The sequence below is a fragment of the Oncorhynchus masou genome, chromosome 12 (assembly GCF_036934945.1).
Source record: "Oncorhynchus masou masou isolate Uvic2021 chromosome 12, UVic_Omas_1.1, whole genome shotgun sequence".
NCBI lineage: Eukaryota > Metazoa > Chordata > Actinopteri > Salmoniformes > Salmonidae > Oncorhynchus > Oncorhynchus masou.
The window spans coordinates 21,771,869-21,780,995 of NC_088223.1; the positions used below are offsets into that span (position 1 = coordinate 21,771,869).

At 41.6% G+C, this 9,127-nt stretch overlaps 1 pseudogene; it reads right to left on the reverse strand.

Annotated features, from left to right (window-relative positions):
• LOC135549275 (TBC1 domain family member 20-like) overlaps positions 1-9,127 on the reverse strand; it is a 31,562-nt pseudogene extending 22,435 nt beyond the window's left edge.

The window sequence follows — 9,127 nt, forward strand, 5'->3', positions numbered from 1 at the left end:
AACAGGAAGCACCCGTGCTCAGGTCTGTTCAACGCTGGTCCGACCAATCGGATTCCACGCTTCAAGATTCCTTTGATCACGTTGACTGGAATATGTTCCGCATAGCGTCGAACAACAACATTGATGAATACGCTGATTCGGTGAGCGAGTTTATTAGCAAGTGCATCGATGTTGTACCCACAGCGTCTATTAAAGCATTCCCCAACCAGAAACTGTGGATTGATGGCAGCATTCGCGTAAAACTGAAAGCGCAAACCATTGCTTTTAATCAGGGCAAGGTAACCTGAAACATGACCGAATACAGACAGTGTAGCTATTCCCTCCGCACGGCAATCAAACAAGCTAAGCATTAATATAGAGGCAAAGTAGAATCAAAATTCAGCAGCTCAGACACGAGAGGTATGTGGCAGGGTCTACGGTCAATCATGGTCTACAAAAGAAAAACCAGCCCTGACGCGGACCAGGATATCTTGCTCCCAGACAAACTAAACAACTTCTTTGCTCGTTTTGAGGACAATACAGTGCCACTGACACGGCCCGCTACCAAAACCTGCGGGCTCTCCTTCACTGCAGCCAACGTGAGTAAAACATTTAAACGTGTTAACCTTCGCAAGGCTGCTGGCCCAGACGGCATCCCTGGCCGCATCCTCAGAGCATATGCAGACCAGCTGACTGGTGTGTTTACGGACATATTCAATCAATCCTTATCCCAGTCTGCTGTTCCCACATGCTTCAAGAGGGCCACCATTGTTCCTGTTCCCAAGAAAGCTAAGATAACTGAGCTAAATGACTACCGCCCCGTAGCACTCACATCCGTCATCATGAAGTGCTTTGAGAGACTAGTCAAGGACCATATCACTTCCACCCTACCTGACACCCTAGACCTACTCCAATTTGCTTACCACCCCAATAGGTCCACGACGACGCAGTCACACTGCACACTGCCCTAACCCATCTGGACAAGAGGAATACCTATGTAAGAATGTCGTCATTAAGCTCGAGACCCTGGGTCCTGGACTTCCTGACGGGCCGCCCCCAGGTGGTGAGGGTAGGTAACAACATCTCCACCCCGCTGATCCTCAACACTGGGGCCCCACAAGGGTGCGTTCTCAGCCCTCTCCTGTACTCCCCGTTCACCCATGACTGGGGCAAACCACCTGCCCTCCAGGAGACCTACACCACCCGATGTCACAGGAAGGCCAAAAAGATCATCAACAACCACCCGAGCCACTGCCTGTTCACCCCGCTATCATCCAGAAGGCGAGGTCAGTACAGATGCATCAAAGCTGGGACCGAGAGACTGAAAAACAGCTTCTATCTCAAGGCCATCAGACTGTTAAACAGCCATCACTAACATTGAGTGGTTGCTGCCAACATATTGACTCAAATCTCTAGCCACTTTTATAATGGAAATATTGTGGTAATAAATGTATCACTAGCCACCTTAAACAATGCCACTTTATATAATGTTTACATACCCTACATTACTCATCTCATATATATATATATATATATATATATATATATATATATATATATATATATATACTGAACTCTATACCATCTACTGCATCTTGCCTATGCCATTCGGCCATCACTCATTCATCATACATTTTTATGCACATATTCTTCTTATTCATTCCTTTGCACTTGTGTGTGTATAAGGTAGTTGTGAAATTGTTAGGTTAGATTACTTGTTAGATATTACTGCATGGTCAGAACTAGAAGTACATGCATTTCGCTACACTTGCATTAACATCTGCAAACCATGTGTATGTGACAAATAAAATTTGATTTGATTTGTAAACTGGTCATCTCTGTATACCCGTCGCAAGACCCACTGGTTGATGCTTATTTATAAAACCCACTTAGGCCTCACTCCCCCCTATCTGAGATATCTACTGCAGCCCTCATCCTCCACATACAACACCCGTTCTGCCAGTCACATTCTGTTAAAAGTCCCCAAAGCACACACATCCCTGGGTCACTCCTCTTTTCAGTTCACTGCAGCTAGCGACTGTAACAAGCTGCAACAAACACTCAAACTGGACAGTTTTATCTCAATCTATTCATTCAAAGACTGTCATGGACACTGTCGTGACATTGTATTAGTTAATGTGACGACTGTTGCTCATCGAATGATTACAAGTTTCTAATTGTGTGATTAACTGAATCAAGCAATTATGAACTAATTAACCTGGGGCACCATGGGAAAACTAGTTTTTATTGAGTTTCTATTTCCCAAATTAACTCAAAGAATATCAGAATATCGATTTTACAACAGCAGCTAATTAACCAGTTACCTCTTACAATCTCGTTCTGAACGTCGTATAGCCCGTGAATCTGCACAGACCCGGGTCTCACCAATGAGTTCGTACCACACCAATCTTAGTTGAATATTTATTTACTAAAAAGCTAAAATGATGATAAAAGATACACATAGACAAAACACCTTATAGGCTATTGATTAGAACTTACCAACACACTATGGCGCGTGTTACACAAAATGGGGATTTCAAAGGGAGAGAGGAAAAAGAAAGTACACGAGAGAAATATACATTTGGGTGAATTTGTCAGCTATGCTATTCTAACTCCAGCCTTGTCCCAAACTGCCGCTCTTATGGGTCAGAATATAATGATGTAATTACGTGGGGTAGATCTCCAAGGATTCTCTGCGTGGACCGTTCACGGGACCGTTCAGCTACTCGATGACGCACTTCTCCTGCGCACCTCTCTGATCGTCCTCCCGATGTCAGTGTCCTTTTGGCTTGGGAGTCTGTTCCCTCACCCTTGCTATGGAAGGGGTCTTCTGAGGACAGACAGCTCTGTAGCTCAGAGCTCACAGCATAGGAATGAAACTTTTAGATACCACGATTCGCTGAGATTGGATGCTAAGGGGGTCCGGCTTGAATTCACCCGCTTAGACACAGCTACTCATCCGTAACTTGGGTAGAAAAGGATTTCTTTGTCTTCAAACTTGTGTTGCGTTCTGGGTTCGTTGACTTTTTAGACCTTGGCTGCAGCTTGGGTCACGTAGTCCTCTCTGTAAATTCTATACTCACAGGTTTTATACCCTTGGGTCAGAAGTGGGCGTAACCGACTTTAGGGCAGTTCTTTGGGCGTACCAAGTTAATGAGGCAAGGTCTAGATTTTACTCAAACCCAATTTTAGACATCTAACTTTACATTTAATTTACCAAAACACTCCCTTTGACTTGGACATTTTCCACACAACGTACAATGTATGAACATCAAACATATACTAGGAAAACTCTTCACATTACACTGTTTTCGTAATAACGTCATCTATTAACCTTTTAATAACAAAACAAAAATGACATACATTTTCATATTCAATCTATCGTCATGACCACCATTGTGGCTGACGGAAACCATTGTTCCAAAGTCCCTTTATTTCATGTTTAATCTTCTGAGGCGGGTTCTCCAAAGTAACAGGACAAAGGAATTTGTCTGTGGCCTGAGATTTACCAGGGACGTGTGGGTCATAAAACCCCCACATCTTCAGACCCCTAGATCTCTGCTCCTCTGTTGGGGTTGAGAGATAATCTGTAGGGTTGTAGTCTCCTGTAACCTGACCTGATCAGGACAGTCATGACAACACTCTTACTGACATTTGTGACTGCTTTGTGTGATGTATTGTTGTCTCTACCTTCTTGACCTTTGTGCTGTTGACTGTGCCCAATAACGTTTGTACCATATTTTGTGCTGCTACCATGTTGTGTTGCTACCATGTTGTTGTCATGTTGTGTTGCTACCATGCTGTGTTGTCATGTGTTGTTGTTTTGCTATGTTGTTGTCTTAGGTCTCTCTTTATGTAGTGTTGTGTTGTCTCTCTTGTTGTGACGTGTGTTTTGTCCTATATTTATGTTGTATTTTCTATTGAATTTTTTATCCCAGGCCTCCGTGCCCACAGGGGGCCTTTTGCCTTTTGGTAGGCCGTCATTGTAAATAAGAATGATTTCTTAACTGACTTGCCTAGTTAAATAAAGGTTAAATAAAATGGATAGATAAACGGAGCAAAGTACAGAGAGATCCTTGATGAAAACCTGCTCCAGAGTGCTCAGGACCTCAGACTGGGGTGAAGGTTCACCTTCAAACAGGACAACGACCCTAAGCACACAGACAACTCAGGAGTGGCTTCGGGACAAGTCTCTGAATGTCCTTGAGTGGTCCAGCTAGAGCCCGGACTTGAACTTGATCGAACATCTCTGGAGAGACCTGAAAATAGCTGTGCGTCTACGTTCCCCATCCAACCTGACAGAACTTGAGAGGATCTGCAGAGAAGAATGGAAGAAACTCCCCAAATACAGGTGTGCCAAGCTTGTAGTGTCATACCTAATAAGACTTGAGGCTGTAATCACTGCCAAAGGGCTTCAACAAAGTACTGAGTGAAGGGTCTGAATACTTATGTAAATGTGATATTTCAGTTTTTTATTTTTAACAAATTTGCTTTTGCTTTGTCATTATGGGGTATTGTGTGTAGATTGATGAGGGGAGACAATTTTACAATATTTACACATTCTTTTTAAAATCATTGTTGATCACTCCTTGACAGCCATTTTCAAGTCTTGCCATAGAGTTTTCAAGCCGTACCTCAGGAACATTCCAATGTTGTCTTGGTAAGCAACTCCAGTGTATATTTGGCCTTGTGTTTTAAGTTATTGTCCTGCTGAAAGGTGAATTTACCTCCCAATGTCTGTTGGAAAGCAGACAACCAGAATTTCCTCTAGGATTTTGCCTGTGCTTAGCTCTTTTCCATTGCTTTTTATCCTAAAAAACTGCCTAGAACTGACCAATGACAAGCATACCCATAATATGATGCAGCCACCACCATGCTTGAAAATATGAAGAGTGGTACTCAGTGATGTGTTGTATTGGATTTGCCCCAAACATAACACTTTGTATTTAGGACAAAGTTCATTCCATTGCCACATTTTTTGCAGTTTTACTTTAGTGCCTTGTTGCAAACAGGATATATGTTTTGGAATATTTTTATTCTGTACAGGCTTCCTTCTTTTCACTCTGTCATTTAGGTTAGTATTGTGAAGTAACTACAATGTTATTGATCCACGCATTATCCTTCCTCTCCAGCAACTGAATTAGGAAGGATGCCTGTATCTTTGTAGTGACTAGTTGTATTGATAGACCATCAAAAGTGCAACGTCACCATGCTCAAAGGAATATTCAATGTCTGCTTTTTAAAAATTTGTATCCATCTACCAATAGCTGCCCTCCCTGGTCTGTGTGGTTGAATCTGTGTTTGAAATTCACTGATCCACTGAGGCACCTTACAGATAATTGTATGTGTGGGGTACAGAGATGAGTCATTCAAGTCATTCAAAAATTATGTTAAACACTATTATTGCACACAGAGTGAGTCCATGCAACTTATTATGTTACTTGTTAAGCACATTTTTACTCCTGAACTTATTCAGGTTTGCCATAACTGTCATGACTTGCCCTCCTGGATCGAGGTCAAAGGTGCCAACCAACAGTTTCAAGACTCCCCTCTCCTGGGGGGAGTTGGCTGGTTTTATGACGGGTTGTAAATACCTTGCAGGAACTGTCTCACCCTGGCCTGCAGTATTGAAGGGAAAGAACCTTTTGTTACAAGATAATTCTTCCCGCCAAAATTACAACATCCAAAAGTGGAAAATTAAACAAAATATTCTTAACACAAAGAATGTGGGAAATGGTCGGGAGGGAATTAAAGAACAATCATGTCAGATAATTTATTGTTTGGTGAAATCATTTTTATTTAACTAGGCAAGTCAGTTAAGAACAAATTATTATTTACAATGATGGCCTAGGAACAGTGGGTTAACTGCCTTGTTCAGAACAACATATTTATACCTTGTCAGCTCGGGGATTCGATCTAGAACCTTTCGGTTACTGGCCCAACGCTCAAACCACTAGGCTACCTGCCGCCCCAAGACACTATAACGGAAACATTGTAACTAAGTGCTTTCCCAATGTATATGTCAGAGTTACATCTAAATGGGGTGGCAGGTAGCCTAGTGGTTAGAGCGTTGGCCTAGTAACTGAAAGGTTGCAAGATCAAAGCCCTGAGCTGACAAGGTAAAAATCTGTCGTTCTGCCCCTGAACAAGGCAGTTAACCCACTGTTCCTAGGCCATCATTGAAAATAAGAATGTTCTTAACTGACTTGCCTACTTAAATACATGAAAAATGTTGTACAACTTATATGATTAAATATTAACTGATTTACTATTTCTGAAAAGATAGCTATGTGATTTTAGCCTTCTAAATGAGAAACTGTATCCAGTCAGTAACCACGCCCAGGTGAGCACAGACATTATGCCGGCGTGATGGAACGCCCCCTTTGACAAGAGTGCTTAAAAAGGACTCGTAACAAAATTTACATGAGACCAAGCAGGCTAGACCAGACAGAGTGGAGCGGTGGCTACATAGCTGATAAATGGTTTAAAACTACTAGACCAGTATATTTGGAGCGTGGGCTGAATATGTGACAAATGGTTGAAAACTACAAGACCCTCTGAAACTCAACAGAGAAGACTAGACATGCACCGCCTGCAGCTCTGCACGTAACCTAGTCTAGGAAACTCGACCGAAGTCGAGAAAAGAATAACATTTCCCTATCAAACAACCATTGGTACGTCTGATGTATGCATTCCAACAAACACTTCCAGCACAAAGGAAACCTACTACAACTACGAAGGACATGGTGACCTCTGGTGGACAACTAGAGACTTACACAACCAGAGACTTTCTGTCAAACTATTCGTCACAGAAGGATCGGGCGATTTCAACAGAGAGACGACAAAGACATACAAGCTTAGATATGCACATTGCATTTCTAAATCCGAATGAGCGGTTGTTAGGGTGCTAAATATCCATATTTACGATGAGCGTATTATTCAAATGTATGTACAATAGTTGAATTCCTTTGTCTCTCCTTCTCCCGCTCTTTCTTTCCCCACCCCTTTCAAATCGTGCAGAATTGAAGTCAACGATGTTCAGAATGAGACTGATATGAGGTAATAATAATTAATGGATGACTAATATGATAAGGATATATTCTGATATTCTTGAGTTAATTTGGGGAAAGGGTAACTCATTAAACTAACTTTTTCCGTGGTGCCCCAAGATTGCTAATGACTTAATTGTTACATGATTCATTTAATCTTCATAATAATTAAACATATTTAGTTGATTTGATAAAATAATCATCACATTAATGATATTCACGTCACAACAAAACAAAGGAGTTGAATACTTATTGACAAACATTTCAGCTTTTCATTTTTAATTCATTTGTAAAAATTTAACTTTGTGGGGTATTGTGTGTAGATCAGTGACACAGAACCTCTATCCATTTTAAATGCAAACTGTAACACAATGAAATGTGGAAAAAGTCAAGGGGTTTGAATACTTTCTGAAGGCATTGTAAGTGCATTTGTCCCAATACATTTGGTTGAAAAAGTACTGTAATTTCTAAACAGTTCACCCAATATGGGTGAAAATACCCTCCAATTAAAGCTGACAGTCTGCACTTGAACTTTGTATCATTGTATCATTTCAAATCCAAAGTGCTGGATTACAGAGCCAAAACAACAAAACATCTGTCACTGTCCCAATCCTTTTGGAGCTCACTGTAGAAACTGATGTTGCTGATGGAAAACATATTACAAGGCTACAAGGTAAAACATCTGAACATTTTATTCTTTAACACATAATAAAACAAAATAGATTCCACTGCTATCAACTGAAAAAACTTCAAAACTCTTGCTATGAATCAGAGTTTGTGGTTGGGGAAAACTGGTAGAACTACTTCAAAGCGAAGGTGTATTCCTTTCAGCCATGCCTCGCTTGTTATCTGCCATTCAAACCTGCTATTTGATCTTTTCTCAAATAATCTGGAAAACTGTCTCTCCAATTTCCCTAAAGGATTTGGAGTTGAAGTCACATGAACTGTGATCTGTGCCTCTCTCACTGCAACAAATCCACATAGGACGGCAGGTAGCCTAGCGGTTAAGAGCGTGGGGCAAGTAACCGAAAGGTTGATTGTTCGAAACCCTAATCCAACTAGGTGGAAAATATGCCGATGTGCCCTTGAGCAAGGGCACATCGTAAGTCACTCTGGATAAGAGTGTCTATTAAAATGTTTAATAACAAAGATTTACCTGAGCATAAAATCATGTAGTTCTGGATCAACTATCTCCATCTGTAAGGGGTGCATACTGGTGGCAGAGAAGTCAGGCGCAGGAGAGCAAAAACGGTGTTTACAACAGAGCAATTTAATAATAAAAACCACCGGAAACAGAACAAACAATCAATGGGTACAAAACCCGTCGCACACCAGATAAACGTGCACATGCACTTACAATAAACAATTCTGGACAAGGACATGGGGGAACAGAGGGTTAAATACACAACATGTAATGATGTACTTGATACCAGGTGTGTGGGAAGACAACACAAAACAAATGGAAAATGAAAGTGGATCGATGATGGCTAGAAGACTGGTGACGCCGACCGCCAAACGCCGCCCGAACAAGGAGAGGAACCAACATCGGTGGAAGTCGTGTGACACCATCCAGTATTGGCATCAGGTAGTTCAGTATGTGCTTGGTGCTGTCCATGGTTGGATCCATGAAATCACAGCTGGGGAAGGAGGATAATGTGACCATGATAGAGAGGGGAATCCATCTTTGGTGGTCAGAATAGGGTATTAAGCGCATAATAAGGGATATAATAACAGACCTGGGTTCAAATACTATTTGAAATCTTTAAAATACTTAAGCTGTGTTTGATTGAGCTTGCCTGGTACAAGGAAAGAGTTTCAAAATTGCCACGCCTGCCATGTGTCACTACAGGTAGGCTCAAGCAAATGCTCAAAGTATTTTGGGAATATTTAAAATATTGCTTGAACCCAGGTCTGGAGGTCTGTGCTCTTATGTATTCATAAAGAGTCTCATAGTAAGTGTGCCGATATCCTCATATCAACCTGAGGTGGTGGTTAGAGAGGGTCTACACCATGGCGATGTCCATGCGCTCCCCTACCACCAGTAGGAAGGTGACCATAATGTCATGGTAACCCTGGTAGTAGTGCAACGCAGGGAAGTT